The sequence below is a fragment of the Syngnathus floridae genome, chromosome 13, assembly GCF_059516105.1.
Source record: "Syngnathus floridae isolate MCC-2025c chromosome 13, RoL_Sflo_1.0, whole genome shotgun sequence".
NCBI lineage: Eukaryota > Metazoa > Chordata > Actinopteri > Syngnathiformes > Syngnathidae > Syngnathus > Syngnathus floridae.
The window spans coordinates 7,168,689-7,186,960 of record NC_142425.1 but is presented as its reverse complement, the minus strand read 5'-3'; the positions used below and the strand labels follow the sequence as shown (position 1 = coordinate 7,186,960).

General features: G+C 37.6%; 1 protein-coding gene across 1 annotated transcript in view; it reads right to left on the bottom strand.

The window, feature by feature from the left end:
- Positions 1-18,272, bottom strand: part of adgrl2a (adhesion G protein-coupled receptor L2a) — a 174,556-nt gene that overhangs the window by 116,791 nt on the left and 39,493 nt on the right. Inside the window, exon 2 of the mRNA XM_088393686.1 lies at positions 1,643-1,742. The gene's annotated coding sequence lies outside the window, so the exon portion shown is untranslated. The remainder of the gene's footprint in view (positions 1-1,642; positions 1,743-18,272) is intronic.

Below are 18,272 nucleotides of genomic sequence, written 5' to 3'. Positions count from 1 at the left end.
TTTGTATTGTGATCATATTCTTTTATTTCCCAAGAAACCATCTGGTCGATCCTAAAGATGCCTCCAAATACTATATATCTGTTGAAAAGAGAATATGTTGCGAGTAAAGTTAAATGTTTATCTGTTAATACTTTGATTATTATTGTTGTCTTTTGAAGGGATGAAGAACCCCACTGCGTCATTGTGAAATCGTTTTCTAATCCAGCGAATTAGCCATCTTATTCTGCTGCACAAGTCAATACTGCTCTTAAACTGTCTGTCAAAGCTGTGCATTATTATTTTTGCGAAAGGCTTCTCATAAATCCGTCTCACAATAGCTTTACCAAGTCTGCCTAATCTTTTGGCTGTGAATGGATACTCTCCCATATGAAGTTATTATACTTACTCATAATGTTTTGGGGGATGATGTTTGATTTAGTTGAACAATTGTATTGTGATTATAATTCAAGTAAATGGTCTGACCTAAAACTAATATAAGATCAAAATTTTCAAGAAAAATAAAGATGCCATTAAAGACCATTAAAGGGACACTGTGTTGATTTTGTTTGCCATCTAGTGGTGGACTAATAGAATGCATCAACCTAAATTCGAGGCCCGTACACGAAGGTTCCTCAAAGAGATCACGCTTCACAAGCCTACCACCAATTCTTGAGCAGAGGTACAAGCAAAGTGTCATCACAAATCGATTTCAAGAGTTCATATATGTGACAAAGTGCATTTGTTACACATGCTGTCAATGAGCCAGAAAATTTGTGCGGGTGTGTCTATTTCAGGTATCAGCAAAACACGTCAGCGTTGTGTACTGTGAGGAACAACACATTAAATGTAATTATTGATCACTAGGTCTACAATTAAATAAAAATGTATGATATTATACTTTTTAAACCTTTATACTAACAAGCATCCACACTCACATTCTACTGTATGGGGCAATTTATGAGTCTTCAGGTACCCTAAAATGCATTTTTTAAGAATAGGACAGGGGTTTTCAACTGGTTTTGTTCACCATTATAACCATGAAGCAACTCAGGGACCACTGCTTTGGCGGAATATTATTTCATTTTGCACCAAAGGAGGATAGACCTATGCAGGCTATTTATTTGCATCTGTATGTCTATTTTGGGAATCTCAGTTACATTTGACATATATTTTGATGGGTAAATGGTTCAAAAATTAGCTGGAAAATAAATCAAGTCTGAATAATAAATCAATTTTATTTTTAAAAATGGTACAATGATTTTCATTTACAATTTGGCGGACCGTGGACCACCAGTTGACAATTCCTGGAATAGGTCTGAGTACCCAGAGAAAACCTGTGCGGCCACCACATTTTTTTTTTTCTTTTCAAAATCCAAACAAATAGGAGATTGAAAATGTATTAAATGGATGCTGTTTAGCCATACAGATAATTTACGGTGAATTTGAGCTCAAATCGTTTTGCATTTTCAGTCATTCATTTAACTGGACTGAAACACAGCTGCCAAGTGACACGACACAGCCGAGCACTTTTGAAAAGACGTCTTCAGTGATTTCCAGAATTAGAGCAAAATCCCCCGCTGAACCCTTTTTCACTTCATGTAATTGATTCTCATCCAGTAAGTTTGACTGCATTATGTTTGTTTGAAAAGTTAAAAGAATTCACCTAATTTCTCCCCATCCAGGCAATACTTCACCAGATCAGAGTGGCCACTTCACGCTTTGTTGATGCATCCAAGGGAGACAGGGAAGCCCAGCTGCAAAAGCTGATCAAAAGAAAGAGGGGGAATGTGATATTAGCATCAAGTGTGTCACAGAGTGACTCAGACAAAACCAGAAAAAAAACATAATTTTTACACACTTCCTTGACTCATGTTTGGAAGTGAATGTCTGTTTGTCAAGCAGCTGTGTGCATCTATACATGACATTGATTCCTACTTTAACCAGCATTATAAGGCAGTTCCCTTTATTCCTCCATTTGCATGCTGTTATTGGTAATATGCTAATGACATCCGCCTTGATTAGCGATTTTCTTCTAATCGTTATCCCACCGTGGCCTGGGCAATCACAGAGGTAGAGCTTGGAGATTTGAAGCCGTAAGCTTCTTCTGACTGCTTTCCCTTTGAGTAGAATAATAAGCAAAGAATTTGAGTCAAAGAACCCTTGACTGTACGCTCAAATTCAGGAACATAACGTGTTTTGTGCTCATGACATCAGATGTTTTAAGCAAGTCCATGTCACTGTCACATTTATTTTAGTTTAGATTTTCAGTTCAATGACAATGAAAAAAGGAGTAACCTAGTATTGCCTTGGGCGATGACATTATTTCACTTAAATGTAACGCGATTAGATCCTGTCATATTTGCCTAGCGGTAAAAAACAAATGACAAGAAAAGTGAAGCAGAATTGCAACCTATTCTCAAACATGTTTTAGATCAGGGATGTCAAACTCTTTTTTTTGGCGGGCCGCATTGTATTCATTGCTTCTTTCGGAGGGCCGTTATGACTGTCAACCCAAATAAATGTATGAGCACCTCATATTATATAAAGTAAAAGTTACAAAACAAACTGACAAATAACTTGTTTTAAAATCAGATGAGTAAAAACTGGTCAAATATTTCAAAAAAGATATTTAAAGTGAAGACAATTTGCAATTCAAGTAATGACACACGAATTTGATGCACAATTTGTCCTCGTGGGCCACATAAAATGATGTGCCGTATCTGGCCCCCGGGCCTTGACTTTGACACCTGTGCAGAACTTGAGAAGAACAGCACTGACCCCGATATTCAATCTGAACAGTCAAGGAATGATTCTCAGTTGGTCGATACAGTGTGGGCACTTAAACCCTCAGCTTTTGACATCACATACTGCCATGGTACCAAATGCATTTCCAGATTCACACCACTCAGTCTCCGAGGAGTGCAGAATTGCAAAACAACATTGTAATATTGCAGCGGAAAAGCAGAATCTATTGGAGTCTACTTATAAAGCCATATCACAATGGGGTGCAGTTACTGGAGGGAGTTTGCCCAGAAATGTAAGTGGAATCCCTCCCTAATTGGCAGACACCTCATTTGGCACTGCTGCTATGACCAAATCATCTGCATGAGCAGAACAGGCCATTGTCTTCGGACAAAGTGCAGGTAGCTAACAGGCAAATCACCAAAGACAAGGCAGAGAGTGTAAGGGAGAAAGAAAAGGTTGAACGTGAAGCCATAAAACATTTACAAAGTAGTGTCAATTACAGCATATATATTCCTAATATACTGTATGTCCCTGCCTTGTTTTACCAGGTCTCACAAGTAACCATGTTTTATGAGGGCAGTAAAATCCGTGTTTCGAATGCAAGATTCAAGGGCCTTTTAATTGAGAATGCCATCTCAGGAATAGCATAGGGAGTGATCTAATGGAGCATAGCCTTGTATGTTTTCACCTGGAGTGTGCTTTATGTACCATTGCCTCACAGCGGGAACTTGGACCAACCTGTCTACAGCTTCACTACTGAGATATGGACTGAAACGCACAAGCGCTCGGAGCTCGTCGAGCGTCATTACAAGTTCAGTGAATTTAAAGTGGCACAAATGGCGACAATGTCATCAAGTATAAACATCAAAAAGTTTGCACATTTATTTTTGGGGTGTAGATTATTTCTTAGTTTTAACATTATTTCTTGCCAATAAATTTGACTGCAATGAAAAGGGTAAGCTTATTTTCCCTTTTAAATTATGTCTTAGCACACATTTGTAGGATGAACAGCACGACCGGGTATGTGCCAAATCTTCCCTGCCGATGCCAAGCGACTTGTTCTGTTGCTGTGACCGACCCTTCTTTAGTGCTCTTTGGTGCATTGAATGATTCAAGTCTTATCTGAGGCCAGAAAGACACAAGACATCAATATTCAATAGGTTTTACAATTTATTATTAATAATTACGAATTCACAACAGCCTGGTATTTGTTCATCAAGCACATACGATCGAGGGAAGATATTTCACTTGTCACCCCGAAGTTGTTGCAAGTGAAACGATGCGGGTATGTTTCATAAGAATTGCACATCCAAAAAGTAAAGGTTTAGTTGCACCCACACTTTTGTTCATCTTAGAAAGCACTCACTTTGAAGGTTTAATGAATAAATAATTACCTTTACAAGGAGTATGATGCATGCCAAAAATTCTGAAACTCCAGCATGAAGAATCAAGGAAGCTGGAGCAGAGGTGAAAGGTTCCATAAATCACCGTGTGGTAGACTGATAATTTCCATTAGTTGTGTTTTTGTAATGTTTATGAAATAAGATGTGTCATGCCCCCCTCTGACATTTCAAAGATGTCCAAAGGTATATTTTTCTATCCATTAAAGTAAATCTTAGTCCTGTGCAGTCAATTAAAGACGCTTTGAGAGTCAAGGTCATATTCAAGCCTGCATATTTTATTTAATTATATTTGCACTTATGTGTATATAGCTTCTGTAAATCAAAACAACTAAAAGTACAAGCAGTATTTACTCGTCTGACATTACTGCCATGGTGCATGGGGAAAAAAGAATCAACAACTATGGGCCTGATTTACTAAATGTTTGCAGAAAACAGCCATAAAGGATGGACACATAAATTCACATCTGTCACACATTTGTAGCAAATTAAATGAAACGTACCATTCCTTTTTTTAAGATAGTCAGAACAATACAACACGCGAGTTCAGTGATGATGATTATCCATTCATCCATTTTCTGTACCGTTTGTCCTCACAGGGGTTGTGTTCAGGGAGTAGGCGGGGGACACTCTGAACTGGTTGCCAGCCAATCACAGGGCACACAGAGGCGAACACTCATCCGCACTCGCACTCACACCTACGGACAATTTGGAGTGCTCAATCAGTCTACCATGCATGTTTTTGGGAAGTGGGAGGAAATCGGAGTGCCCGGAGAAAACCCACACAGGCACGGGGAGAACATGCAAACAAAAAAGGGCCAGATAATGATGATGATTATTATTATATTTAATGTTCATACGCCTGTGTACTGCCACTCTTGCTTTCTCAGTTATAATATTAAATTATCTTCAAAATAGGATCCAGATTAGCCATTCTGTCATCTTTGAAACTAAACCACACTTGAAACTGATCTGAGAATCTTTGCTTTTTGATGTTTCTTAAACAGTGACCAACTCTTGGATCAGCCTTTGCTACGGTTCATGTTTTTAAAAGGTCTAACTTGGTCAGACATTTGTACAATAATGCATTAGTGTGTCATAACTCTACTGAGGGTTGAAAAATGGATTTAGTTAAGTGCAGGAAGTATTACGTGTAGCTCAGGGCAAAGCGTTCTGTTGAGTTATAGCAGCCAATTACACACTGTGCTGGTCTGGGGACGACATGGGGTATTTGTTTACACAAAAAGAAATGAAACTATTTTACTTTTAACTGTCCTTTGCTTCAGTTTTCAATACATACGATGCATTCCGACTATATAATTGCTGTGTCTGATTTCAACAAAGAAAATACATGACAACGATCTGACTGAGGAAGCAGAAACCATGTGCATTACATGGTGGAATTCTGTTTCCCATTATGGTTTCACAAGTGACTTAGTTTTTGCACAGAGGTGCTGAAGCAATTAGCCTTTTTTTTTCTAAATGTGTGCCAGATCATGCCTGGGTTTCAAAGAGTCAAAGAAACACTATCTCGCTCAATTTCGGAAAACCTGTCCTTAATTTTTTGCTCTTTTACCCTATAAAAACTTCCCTTTTAAATGCCATGTGTGGGTCTCTGTGATCTGTATGTAAATAGAAGAGCAGACTGGCCAAATATCAGATCTTTTATCTGTGATACCTTCATGTTTTATTTTCATCTTGGAACAACTTTTTCCTTCAGAATTTCCACTGTTGCCTAGATTATTATCTATGTTTCAGTTATTGTCATAAAAACAGTTGCAGAAGAGAAAAGAATGTGGAGTCTGAATATCAAGAAAAGCTGTGCAGTGAATCATATTTTTGTTTTATCTTGGTATCACCACAACATCTCTGAAAAACATCATCTTCATTTCCAGTGCAGATTTCTTCCAAATGCTATGCTGTCAGCATTATCCAAGCTAAGGTGTCAGAGGAAGAGCGGTAAAACCATGGTTGTCAATGCAGATACAATTTCAAAGGTACATTTTGCCTTGAAATTATTTGCCATTTTTATCATTTATTTACACAACGAGAGTATTATACAGTAATTGACTCAAAAATAAGTTTTTCAAGTCCAACCATTCTGGGTCATATGCCAACCACACCAGCTATAAAACGTCTACACACCCCTGTCCAAATGTGATGGAAAATAAATTTCAGATGTTCATTTAGACCTTTTGCTACATTTCTTTTAATTGATGTTTTCTAACAGAAGATTTTTGTGCTAACACTGATGGCATGCTACTTAAAATTGAACGAACCCCCCCCAACCACCTTCTCTAAGGCCCCAGTTTGAGCTAACTTAAAACAGCCTGAAAGCATTATGCTGGCACCACCCTGTTTCCCTGTAGGTAAATTATTCTTCTAGTAATTAGCACCGTTGTGTTTGCACCAAACACACCTATTTAGGTTTCTGGCCAAAAAGTTCGTCACACAGTTTCATCACACCATAACAAAATCTTTTGCTGCGGCAATTTGCTTCAGGGGAGCTTTTTTTCTCTCTCTCTCAGCGGACATGGGGCCTTAGACAAGGTGACGGGAATCATGAAGTCGCTTTTAGCACAAAACCTTCATGCTTCTCCTAGGAATATAAAATCATGTCAGACACCTTAAGTGTATTTCTGAGTTAATTGGAGGCTTATTAAATAGTGGAAGGTATGTGTTGACTCCCGTTTAATGCGATTTGAAATATGTGTAAAATCAGAACATTGACACATCCCAGTTATATAAGGGTGTGCACACCCTTATATAACTGGTATATGGTTGTGCAGTCACATTCAGTTTTTTTCCTGATTCAATTTCTATTTTTTTATTCTTTTTCAAAAAGATTAAAAAGTTTTCTCACACTGCTCTGGACTCATCCATGCCCAAACACGTATGTATATAAACAGTATTACAAAAGCAAAGGTCACTGTATCCTTGCAACTTTCTTTATTTTGTGGCTCAGCCTAAGTCATCCTGGTTATTTCCATTTTGTCTATACAATATGTCCCCGCCAGTCAAGGCTCCTACCCAGCCTCGAGCATCAAATCAGCTGGCCTAGGCTCACCTATGGCCCTCAAGTGGACATGTGACAAGAATTGATTTGATGGCTACACGATTTTGGCAACTTCTTTGATCATTTTAGAATCAAATTAGAAACCTTATTGCCCTTGCATACTGTAGAACAAAATTGTATGAGAAAAATGATAATTTATGAATCGGTGTCCGCAATCTACCATCCATTTTCTGTACCGATTGTCCCCACAGGAGTCGCTGGCGTACTGGAGCCTATCCCAGCCGTCATCGGGCAGTAGGTGGGGGACGTCCTGAACCTGCGTGTGTGCATTTACAGTTTGACATTGCTTTGGCGTGCCGCCTTCCACAATCTACGGTCCTCTCAATTTGTTTAGTGCAGATGCTCCATCCAATCAGCAGCTGGACTGCTGTATTTCTGTTAATATTTCACATTAGCCTGTGGCGCGACATAATACCAGATGATTGCTTGTCTGTTACAGTATATGATGAGAAGTGTTCAGGGCCGCTAATGGGAGATGTCTCTGTTTACCACTTTGATGGATGGCCTCCCTGATAGAACGAGAGTTACGTTCAGGGGTGTCACAGGAAAAACATGACAGATGGGCCCAGCTGGTGAAGATATCGACACTTTGACCAGAGCATGAAGACATTAATCACAGCCCGGCTAAGCAGCACTGAGGGAACACAGCCGACTTTTCTTATATGAGAACCCTCGCCAAGAAGGGGACACATTGCGTAATGAACCGTTCAGTTATCCCAAGTTGTAAATATTATGCCGTTACAGGCACAAAGACAATATGAATGCGGTAAAATAAAATGAAGCGACCCAAAGAACTTGTAACGCGATTAACTGTCACGAGAGATTAAGGGCCAGTAATAAAGATAAACAGTGCATTTTTGAGACTGTAATATAATAAGCGATGGCAGATATCCAGAAGTCAGTGTCAAAATGAAGAGGACACTAATGACTGTCTGGATACTGCAGTCTCAGTCACACCATCTCATCATGCTGATGAGGCACAACTTTTAGTTCTGGTGAATAGATGCCATGATGAAGCGCTGTGCTGCACTTCGTGATTAAATAGTTATCCTCCCGAATAATATTGCTATTTTTTTTGTTGTTCTCCAAGATACAGTATTCATCAACATTGCTATCAGAGGCCTTTAACGGTGTGTTGATATTCCACTTATGTCACATGATTTGTTTTTTTATTGGAAACATATATATAGATATATCAATACCTGTTTTATTTATTTATTTTACTTTTGCACTCTCTGCATCCATTATAACCTGGTGATCCTGAAAGGGGGATCCTTCCATCTGTGGTCCCTTCTCAAGGTTTCTCATTTTCCCCTGGCAGGGGTTTTTTGAGTTTTTCCTTGCCCTTTTGGGAGCTTATGATCAGGGGATGCTTTGAGAATAATTGTCAATTTTTGGCTATGTGAAGCCCTTTGAGACTGTTTGTGATTTAGGGCTATACAAATAAACTTGACTTGACTTGACTTATTTGATTATTTATTTATTTAATTAATTTATTTATACACTATAAATGGCCGTCCCCAAAATCTCTGCAGCTATTACTTGGCTCTTTTCTTTCAGTCCAGGAATGGGAATGATCCTTTATTTTACCCATTAGGTCAACCATATTTTAAATTTCTATAATTCAAAACAGCACACGAGACAGTTGGTGTGTTTAACAAGACATCACCTGTCATCACTCTTCTCATTTACACAAATCATGCAAATCTCACTCTGAGAGGAAGTAAATTACCGCCATCCATCCCGACTCCCTGAGCTTAGAAATCTAATTATAGCTACCACCATGTTGGACAAGCACTCATAGGTGTGTATGTGTGTGTGTGTGTGTGTGTGGGGGGGGGGGGGGGGATGTTGTCAAGGTGTCTATTGCAAGTACTACCATCACTAATTGATTTCAGCCAAAAATAACTATCTAATCCCCCCAACAATTCATTGTGCTACAAAGTATCAGTAATATGCTGCTTTTCTGCATTTTCATGAATAGTCAATACATTTCAAACAAATACAATTTATTGATAGGATATTATTTTATCTTCTACAATCAGCATTTCAGTGAACAATGTGTTATTTGATGTAAAATGGTGTGAAATGAGAACATGCACAAGCTTCAATAAAAAAAATCAGTGTTGTCTATTTGTATAATTATTTAACTGTGGAAGGCTTGGATTTTTGCTTTATACATCAGAGCAAATTATCAGTTAGAAACTCAACATAGTTTTCATTATGGCGCCTTCACCCTTCTCCTACCATCTCACTTTGATAGTAGTCCATTAAACAGGTCCACACCATCACCTTTCTGATGTTACACCCTTGCTGGGCCGCATACTTGTAGTATGTGCAGTTTTACAATGTGTGCATCCAGTCACATCTCTGTCCTCAATTAGACACAAATTAGAGAGTATAATTTGTCTGTAGTTTTATATCTCATTTGGAATTCAAATTAGTCAGCATATTGTTGGGCAGCCTAATTAATAAAAACCCATTCATAGACTTGTTTCACAATGTGCAGCATTTCTTCCGCTGAGGAACATCTCCATTGACTGAAAATGCTTAAACGATGGCAGAGAGTGGAGGGGGGGCGTACCACTGAGGGGAATAAAAACGCAGAGTTATTATTTCAGCCCTGCAGGGGAGACAGTTTGACACTACTTTGTTCTGTTCAATTTGACCATGCAATATAACATGTTCCCATCTGGGTGTAAACCATCTAAAAGATTATTGGAAGCTTGTATTTCATGCATCTCAAAAGTGGGGCTGTTTGACTACCCGAGGAGATGTGTATTCACCGCACGGCTGGATGCTCTATAAAATGCCCGCAAATCTTATCAGACAGGAAATTTGGACAATATTCATCTAAAAATATTCTTACACGTGCATAAACAGGGAGACTGTTTCACTGGGTCTGCAAACTAGCTTCATTACTTTATTGTTGTATTTATTCCATCAAGTAAGCTCGAAAATAGATTTGGAGAATTTATATTGTTTTTGCATCAAAGCCCAAACAATGTGAAAATGTAAGTCCATCCATCCATCCATGTATATATGTATCTATAGATAGACAGACAGACAGACAGACAGACGGAAAGAGAGACAGAAGAATCCGTGAACATATTATGCACCATTTTATAGTTTATGGTGTTTATAGTTTAGGCCATCAGTGAGGCAGTGAGTAAATACCTGGATTGCTTTCCTCACTTTTCTAGAATATGGCCGCCTGCCTCGATCGAGAGAGTGAAATCCTTGGTGACAGCTGCTTTCCGCATCCTGCTCCATGTTGTAGAAATGTTACGCTCTGAGACGCATGGAGACAACTGACCCATTGTTGGTGTGGTAATTAAAGAGACCACAGCTGAAGACACCCAGCCACACAGCCAACGGGGTTTCCGCACACTATCAGATGTAAATCAATGAAAGGTCAACCCCTGGCACAGGCCTGTGATTGTACTCTTGGCCCTCAAATTAGGGCAAAGGCAGTGTGCTGGAAATAAGCAGCATTACAGAAGGAGATAAATTGTTCGCATTTTGACCACATCTACATAACAGGGAAAAAACAATAACAACAATTAGTGGGTTTTGTCCACTCAGAAGCCTGAAAAAAAATTAATACGAGCCGACTTGATCATGTATTCTGATCCATTCATTCCTCACTACAGTGAGATATTAAATGTATATTTATGCATACGCCAATGAAAGCTCCATTTATCTGAACAGAGCCTGGGGAGATTATGAAATTACTTTTTGGGGGGTCTCTCCACCAAATGAAACCACCAGTTTCTATTGTTAAATTAAGTCTCAATACCTGTCACAAGTAATGCAACCCTCTTACCCGACCAAAGGAAAAAACAAAACATCTTTTGAATTACACACAAATGGTGAAGAGGGAGTTTTGCAAAGGACGGTGTTTTCAAAAGCAACATTTTGAAGGTCCCCCAAAAATGTTTGTGTTGACGAAAGACCCAAAATTTTAACATCTGTATTTTGGGAAATATCCCGCTTCTTGTTTATGTGGTTTATTTTTAAGTAGAAAGAAAAGGGCTACATGTTGTGTCAAAACAACATTTATTTTATCAGTAAACTAAGTATTCCATCCAGTCTAAATTATTTAGGTTTTGAACATTTGACATTTTGTTCCTTTTTCAAGAGCATATACTTATATATTCATTAATTCTTTTCAATTAGTCTTTGGACACTGATGGCCTTCAGCAACATTATAACTGTTGTTTTTTTCAGAGGGCCTTCAGCAACATTATAACTGTTGTTTTTTTCAGAGTGGCAACCATTCCATGAGCATCAATTTAATTTCCCTCGTGTCCCATGAGCCCAAAGCAGCTAGAAAACTAACAATTTGCCAGTAGCATGTAAAGGCAGGCTTAGTAACAATGTCAAGCACCACATTTATCAACCTCTGGGACTATTTGATGCATATCTTATTGATCTTTGAAAACAGACCCTGCTCACAAGATAATGTTCAATGCAACTTCAAAAATGTCCTTTCTAATTAAAGTTGGTCTACAGTAAAGCCACATTCCAAAGGTAGCAATCTGATGGAGTGATCATATTCACATCGAGCAGTGTTGGTTCGAGTTTTCTTAATGAGGTATTCACTAGATGCCAATCACCCTGCATACCTGGATCAGTCTTCTGAAACAGATTTGATATTTGATATACATATTTTTTTTTCCTCCTGAACATTTGGCATGTAATTAAGGAACTGCTCAAAACACGCACAAGAGTATTTTCTTTATACGCGGAATGTGTTGAGAGAAGTGTCACTTAAACTGCTGCATATACGTACTACATACAAGAAAGGCACTCAGTCAGTGGAATGGTGTTTCAACTAAAGTGAAGACTTAAGGTGCGCAAATAACGGTTTAGAAAATTGTTAATTTGCCTACAGTTTGCACAAATGTAAACATAAAAGTCAATTACTGCTAGGTGGTCTTTGAATGGTGAAACGTAGTGTTTAAAAAATGCGAAACCATAGTTCTGATTTTTGTCTTTCGGGACAGTTGGATTTTTTTTTTGAATGATGACGTTAAAACCAAAGAAATACATTTAGTATTTGGATTCACATCAAAATGTGATGGACGATGCTCAGCATATAAAAAAATTACATAAATTCCATGGAAATAAAAATGTTTATTGCGTTATTTAGCGATACCTCTGCCAAGTGCTTGAGTGGACTACGTCTGATGGATGTTTTCTGCCAGTAATGAGGGCATCACTGCCTCGAGCATGTCCAAAATGTGGAAGACTTACTCTACACATTGCAATACATATCTGTTTACATGAAATCCATCTAAATTCTGGAATGAAGAGGCGGCATGATTTAATTATACAGTTTGTCTCCATCTGTTAAATTTGGTGTCACTGAGATGTTGAGCTAAAAAAAAAACGTTTCCTCAACAGTGAATTATCACAACCATATTTTATTTTTCAGTCACTGGAAAATTCAATGTTCATGGTATTCACACTATGTTAGAGTAAATGACAGCAACATGTCATGGTGGCATTAGGTTTAACATTTATTTGGGCATGAAATCTGATGATAACATTTTTTTTTCCATCTTAAAATGAGCATTGGACTCAAAAGGTGTTGATTTTTCTGTGGTGAAATCCACAAAATTTAAAGCATAGTGGATGTCTCCATTGAGTTTCATTATTTGGCTGGCTAACTTGGAAAGGTGTGACGAGTTCTGAGCCACCTGTAAATGTGTGAAACAATCACTGCTGGATTAATGACAATGTTGACTGATGAAAATAGGAGAAAAGTGCAAGGCTGATCTCACCACATAAGCCTTCGAAAATATGTCAGGTTTAACCCTGTACTATTCTGAAGAGCAATTGCGCACCTCAAGCACGATAATCATACTGCCAAGAAAATATCACATTCTGCTTTAATGATAGTCCACATCAGACCAAAATGAATCTCAGTGGACCTGATTAAGAGACTGATAATTAGTTATTGCTGGTTCACCTTGAGATCCCAAACTAATATTCTGTCTCCATCAATGACATTGCTATTGTAATGAGGTATGTTGGCCTACACACTTCATTATTTCTAATTTGCCTGTCATTCGTAGGGAAATATCTGCTCCAGCAATATGCCTTTAAATTGTAATACAACCTTTTGTGCAGTCAATTGACATTACCATGCTCCAACTAAAAAAAAAATATTTTTTTACCCTCTGATTTTCAGACAAGAAGCACACTTAAGGGCAGTCCATACGCCGACTGACCCTCTTCGCTAAACAGAATAAATAACAGCAAGCCCACGCAACAATCACTCAACACAACAGTCTGTGTTGAGAGAAGAGTTCTACACTCAAACACATGACCTTCTTTTTCCCAAAATGCAAATTTGTGTTGAATCCATAGCCAATTCGCAGAAAGAAAATAAGACTATAGCCAAGTGAACTGTTTTTAAGTGTTTATCAAGCTCGGCACTTCTCTCAATGATAAATCTGTATTGGGAATTGATTGTATAAGACTGTTGTGCAGCAGTCAGGGTTGGGGGCGGTACAGGATAACCAGACTGACCTCAGAGGACTGCCTATCATCACATGTGGACTTTATGTCCCACTGATGGTTTAACAGCAATAGCAGACAAAAGACCCTCAGTCATAGGGGACGACGACATGACACAGTTTTAAATAAAAAAAAAAATAATAATAATACAAACTTACCTGGCGGTTGTTATAAACTTAAAAAGTGCCTTTCGAAGGAAAGTGTGTTATCATTTGCAAGATTAAATAAAAACAACTGTTGCTGTGTCAGCAAAATGAAAACAACAATAGTGGACTATTTTTAAGTGTCAAGATAACAAAACAATTTTTCTGACAAGTTAGTTTGGTGAGCACGGATACGGTCATCAGGACAAACATGGCGACCAAGATCACTTGAGGGCGTGTGTCTTGGTCTGCTTTGGAATGAGGCTGCTGTACCAGAGCGATTGATTAATCAACAACAAAATAACTGTGAAATGTATTGGTTCTTAATCATTTAAAGTCATTGTTTAACTAAAAGCTTTTGATTTCTCTTGTCCATCATTAAAGCAAACTGATTTATCCTTTATATTATTCGTATTTATTCAAATCAATTGGAGGATTTTTAAACGCACTTTAATACAACAAAATCGGATTATTCGATTAATCAATAGAATAATCAATTGAATAATTGATTCTAAAACTATTCGACTTCATACCTATTCTTAAAATAGCAACACAATCAATACAAACAACCTGGTAGATTGCAGGACATTTGGTTCTACAGAAAATGAATCTTCCAATGTGTTATTAATTGAAACACTTTGGTGCCTAACCCTCGAAGCGTTGGCCACCCACCTAAACGCTACATCACATAAGGGAAATTTAACCAGGGTAGGATGATGAATAGGCAGAAATGTTGCTTCTCATACCTGCCCAACTGTAGCTCATCTTTCTTCCTATTACTCAGGGCCCAATTTAATAACCTAAAATACATTCATCCAACTAGGAACCTACTGTGCAGCCTGATGGTAGATACATATGTAAACAACTGGAGTAATTACCTTCTGGAGCAGATTATTTATGAAATGCATTAAAATGAAAGAATCATTGCTCAGGATTATGAGCATTTTTTTTTAACTCTCTCACCCCAAGCAAACAAGGCATGTACTTGGAAATATTAAACAGTATTGCATTTCTGTGATTCCTTTCATAGTATAAAGTAAAACGCTTATTGTGTGAAGGCAAATGTTCTATTCTGAAATTCGCACCACATTTTCCAAAATTTCGTTTTCTCTTCTACATTTTTCAACTAATTCAACCTGTTCCAACTTTTAAACATCATTCTGCAGCATTCCTCGAGTATTTATTCAGCTTCTTCGCCTTCACACGCAATTTCTCCAGGAATTGCAATTTCTAGGTTTTTTTACAATATTTTTTTGGAGGCAAGTACTTGACAGCTCTGCAGGTGCTGCAATGAGAATTTAATTTCCACAGCACTCCATTGTTGAGTGTTCAGAAAGACTGATTGAGCCAAAACCTTTTAGAGATAAGACATCTCTCTGACATAGATTAAAGAACTAGCCCTGTCTTAAAAGTTGATGCTGAAGGAATGACAATGAACAATACAAACATTAAAAAACAGAGATTTTATAACCTTTGAATTATCTGCTTTTTCAGACCACAATACATAAAATGGGAGGAAGTCAGACTATTTGAGTGAACATGCTGTATTCAATTTTAACAGCAAATTAATGGATTATATAAAATGTAAAATTCCCACAAATCATCTTTCATTACAGTGAGAATGATTTGATTTCAAGTCTCTGGCAAGATTAATGTGATGCGTGGTCATGTGACAGAAACAAATGAAAGAAAGAAAAAAACATTTTGTGGACCATTAAAAACAATTTCTAAGAACCCTACCCTTGCATACATTTACTGAAATTGAGCTGCCGTAGAAATATGCGGTTAGAAATCACACTCATAATAAACAAGTTGTTCACAAATGAACCAAGAGTAATTTTGGAGTAAAAGCTTCAACATAACTGCAAGCTGCAATGCTTTGAGAGAGCCAAGACAAATAAGGCCCAACCAGCAGTTTCACTTAAAGCCATGACTGCATGCATCACAAAGCACAGCCATGGTTCAGAAAATGTCACTCATGTTGAAGTTGATTGAATCCTGGCAAGACTTACTGTTTTTTTTTTGTTTTTTTTTTGTCAGGACTATGCATTTTTTTCTTACTTTTTGTCATTTTGGTTAAATCTGTCATTATAGCACATGAAGAAAATTATCTTTGAAAAAATCATCCTTTTCTGGCCCCATCTGGTAATTCTATTTAAATTTTTAAGACTTTGTCTAACATAGGGTTGTTTAAAATGCCTGTCACAATGGAGGTAGTGAGAGATTGGTGAAGTGAGTCTGTATTTAAATAGTGCTAGTGGTTTTAAAACTGCTAAAGTTAAATTCCATGAACATACATGAAGCTAGAAAATGTACAACACGCAATGCGAACATGCACAATCCACTCAGGACTGAAGTCCAAACCTTAAAACAATAATAATTGGTCACCATGGTGACCAGCACATAATATCTAAAATTATCATATTTGTTTCAAAAGTGCCTTTCAATGTATTCAAGGTCAATTTCCATTACAGTCTTGTTTTGTTAAACATCTCACGTTCACCTATTTGAGTTTGTATGAGTTGGAGCTCTTGCGTTACAATCACAATGTCAGTGGACTTGCAAAAAATACTTGATGATTACTCATATTCCATCTTCATCAATGATCTCACACAACATTGGAATCACACGGTGATTTTAATGAGCTGTGTCTTTATCATGCATAATTCACCCCTCATTTATAGTGAAGTATTTTCTCCAGGAATACCCCTTGAACTGGCAGTATAACATTTTGCACAGTTGACTGACATTACCATGCTCAAACTAAAATGAAACATATTTTCCCCCTCTGCTTTTCAGACACTAGAAACACACTTAAGGGCAGTCCTTACACCTGACTCCTCCTCACTAAACAGAATAAATTACAGAGAGCCCACGCAACAATCACTCAACACAACAATCAGTGTCAACAGAGTTATACTCTCAAACAAATGACCTTCTTTGGCTTAGAATGCAAATTGTTTGTGTATCGCATCCGGGAAATATAAATCACGGAGAAGAAAAAAAAGAGTTTATGTGTATGAAATTCAGAGCTTCTACATCTGTTTATTATGTAACAGTTTTTGATTGTTTAAACTGTCCACCATCTGAGTTTAGGGTAAGGATGGGATAACCAGATTGACTGCAGAGGACTGTCTGTCATCACATGTGGACTTTATGCTCCACTGATATTTTAAAGACATATTTGAATATCATTTCTAAGTCTAAAATGAAAATGTCTGTCAGTAAAAACAAAAAGTTTTTCGGTCAGGCAATGGAAAGGAGGAGTGACTGAAAGCATACGTCTGTGTGGTGGTTAAAAAGACTTGGTTCTCAGGTATAGCTGGGTGTCATTCACACCTTAGTGGAAATGGATATTTGCTACAGAATATACTATATGGCCAAGAGAGGCAGAGGGCAGATGATAAACTTGAGGGGTCCAAGTATAAAGCCTTGAAGAACACCGGGAAAAAAAGCAATTGCCCTACTCAAGATGTCTTAAATGTGTATGTCCAGAATGATACAATTAAGAAACTGTATTTATATAGTTTTTCAGGTAATGCAATATTAGGAATGACAGTCAAAACAGATTTGATTCAAACAGTGCATGTTGAGTTCAAAAAACAACAACTGCTGGTTTGGTACGGAATAGGAACATTCAAAATTTCTAATTGCTGTAGTAATCGAATTAATTGACCAATGTATTTATTTCATTAAATAAGAATGAAAAAGTAGTCCAACGATATGTCTGGGGTTTCAAAGTCACCTTTCCCAGTAAGGTCAGCCATTCCAGCACTGAAAAGGGTGACGTGCTTCTTGGACTGTGCATTTATTATCCTGCTGTTGCCATGCATGCTCCAGCAGGTGACAGCTATCGTCAGATGTGACAACGTACAGTATTATACCCCAGTCCCCCGCCCAATCATGAGAGGATGATGTGTTTGAATTATTGATACGTTTTCAAGGCTGAGTGCACCAGGCTTTTTATGTTGCTCTGAATGCAATGTAAAGAGTGCCTAAGAAAAGAAAAACATTCAAGGAAAAGACATTCTCTTAAAAAACGTATTAAAATACGGGATGCATTTATTTGGTCTCATTCAGAATGTTTGATTCAATTTCAAATGAACGATGGGTGAACATTACATGAGCGTTAAACATTTTACTTAGAAAATGTATAGTGATACTATATATGTGGAACCTTGTAAACCGAGGAATTAATTAATGGTTATTATTTAAAAAAAGTTTGACTAACAACATCAAAGTATCAAAGTTCACATTGAACTGGGTTTTTATTGAATGGTTTCAAATCTTGTCATGCAAGATCTCACATTTGGGTAATTATGTTTCACATTTTAGATCCAGTCATCGCTTCTTCCTCACCACTTGCAAACATGCCTCCAGGCAAGAAGCCATTTAGAAACA